The sequence below is a fragment of the Physella acuta genome, unplaced genomic scaffold (assembly GCF_028476545.2).
Source record: "Physella acuta isolate Inbredline_101_S28 unplaced genomic scaffold, ASM2847654v3 ptg002341l, whole genome shotgun sequence".
Taxonomy (NCBI): domain Eukaryota; kingdom Metazoa; phylum Mollusca; class Gastropoda; family Physidae; genus Physella; species Physella acuta.
In genome coordinates, this window is record NW_026733835.1 from 57,501 (window position 1) to 60,000 (window position 2,500).

General features: G+C 49.8%; 1 non-coding gene across 1 annotated transcript in view; it reads left to right on the plus strand.

The window, feature by feature from the left end:
* The first annotated feature begins 2,320 nt into the window (after positions 1-2,320).
* LOC131933004 (small subunit ribosomal RNA) overlaps positions 2,321-2,500 on the plus strand; it is a 1,846-nt gene continuing 1,666 nt past the window's right edge. The window contains exon 1 of the ribosomal RNA XR_009384793.1: positions 2,321-2,500. This exon is cut by the window's right edge and continues 1,666 nt beyond it. This is a non-coding gene — a ribosomal RNA (small subunit ribosomal RNA).

Consider the following 2,500-nt stretch of genomic DNA (forward strand, 5'->3'; position numbering starts at 1 on the left):
TTAGTACTATGGTGAATTGTAGTTGTATTAGGACCGTAATTATAGTTAATTAAGGAACCATTCATTGTCTTCGCTCTGTTATGTACGTCGTCGTTTAATCGACACGGCATATTTGGCTTGAATCTAGAAAAATTCAAACTCTAACCCTAAGGTAGACAGGCAGGGTAAATAAATGTGGGTGATCTCTCATAAAATTGTCTTCTAGGAATTATTTTTATATAGACTATCTTTTCTGTAGAGTTTAAGTGGACAAGCGCGGACGAAATAGAGCGCAAAATTTAAAATGAATTAAAAATTTTCATCAGACCGGAAGTAGGCATAACCTAGGCGCCATGTTTCCGTCGTACAAGTTTTCACCGTTGCAGTCACCGTTTCAATCGCTCTTCGTGTGGACGTGTATTATTTCTAGTCATGTGTTGTGTAGATGATTCGCTTAAGGTAGGTGTTCGGACTTATTTCTTTAATATTAATTAAACCGTATTTGCCTTGTCGGCCTTAAAATAAAGCTATTTTTTTTTCATCGCAATCGAAGTGTTAGATCTAGAATCTAGTTCCCGCCTCCGCTTCGCTAATTCGACTTAATGTAACTATGACACAACTATTAAATCTAGAGTCTCTATTTTAATTAAATAATTAGGAATTCTATCTCTAGATGATATCTAATCTATTCCCACACGTGTGTGCAAGTAGGATTTAACGTCAGAACAGGTGTGGTGGTCTAGGCGTCGCTATTTTTGACGGTAGGAATTTTTTTTTTAAATTCGTAAAATTTTATATAGACTTTATATAGCAATTTACTAAGACCGACCCTAACGCCCAGTAAATATTTAATTACCACATTGTTATGGACACGGTGTATTAGGTAGGGCCGAGGGCTATCCATAGGTACCAATTTTTAAATTTTGTGACAATTAGGAGCCGAGTTATAAAATAAATTTAAAATACTGGTTCTGGTCTTAGACTTTATATAGCAATTTACTAAGACCGACCTTAATACCCATTAATTATTTAATTAGCGCATAGTTATGGACATCCTGTATTAGGTTGGGCCCAGGGCTATCCGTAGGTACCAAGTTTATAATTTTGTGACGATTATTAGTCGAGTTATAAAATAAATAAAAAAAACTGGTTCTGGTTTGCACTACATTTCTTTCTTCTTTAACGGCGGACTCCCGGTCCAGCCCCATGGGTTACCCGTGAGCCGGGGCCTCGTTAGCCTGGACGGCTCCGATGTGACCGCGGATTGTTGTGGCCCGCCTCAGCCCGAGTCGAGATCACCCTTCCGATCGAAGGTGGACGCCATAGGGCGCCCGGGATAGCCCGGGGCGCTGTTCGTCACCCGAGCGCAGGGGCGCCGGGAGACGCCCCCGGTGAAGTTTGGCGGGTGATTCTGGTAGAGCTCCCCACCCCGATCGCAGGACACCCCTCGCCGCCCGCCCAGGTGTCGAGGTGGCCGCGGGGGAACTCGGGGCGTTTTGGCTCCCCCTTGTGCCGGAGCGGCGCCCTCGGTCCCAGAACGCCCCTGGCGGGTGATTCGCATGCCCCCTGGGGTGGGGAACGCGGGTGGGTGGTCGTAAAGCGTGTAACCGCAGTGGGGGCGGCCCCTTAGTCGGGGGCGCCAAAGTTGGCACCCCACCTGGGGCGCCCCCCGGAAGTGTGGCGCCCGCGCGAGTGAGCCCCGTAGATGCGCCCCGACACCCCCGCGCCGCCCCCCGGGTCGCGGCACCCCCGGCGCCCTCCGTGCGGGCTCCCCTCATGGGGCGGCACCCCGGTCCTCCCCGAGACTATGTACCCGATTTTTCGGTTTAACACTAGAGGTATGGGCAGAAATACGGCGGTTAAAACGGTCTGTATCTACTATTGTGGAGGTGAGTGTCGGTGAAGCCTCTATGTGACGCTAGGATCCGCGCTCCCTCGCAGCCAGCGACATGTGCCCGATCTGACCGTGCGTGGCTCAGTCTCCCGACTAGCTTCCCGGTAAAATGCGGGCTCGGCGCGCAGGTCGCGCCAGTGAAGGTAAAAGTACGTGTCCGTAGCGTGAAGCCAGCGGCGACGCGCAGTGCTAACGCAACCAAGCAGTATTGGTGGCTCGATAAAAGTCTCGCACTGGCCCAGCCCTCGGAACGGGCGACGGGTCTGCAAAACGCAGTCGGCTCGATGCAAATCGAGAGATTTCCCGGCGACGCCGTGTTTACGGTGAAGGGGGAAATGTGAGCGGTCCGATGTGAAAAAATCCGGGAATGCCGGGATCCGTTCTCTCGCTAGAGCGTTGTCTCCCGTCCCGCGATGTGTTGTGGAAAAACGTCTCGCAAACGATAGCTATCTGGTTGATCCTGCCAGTAGTCATATGCTTGTCTCAAAGATTAAGCCATGCATGTCTAAGTTCACACTGTCCCATGGTGAAACCGCGAATGGCTCATTAAATCAGTCGAGGTTCCTTAGATGACACGATCCTACTTGGATAACTGTGGCAATTCTAGAGCTAATACATGCAATCGAA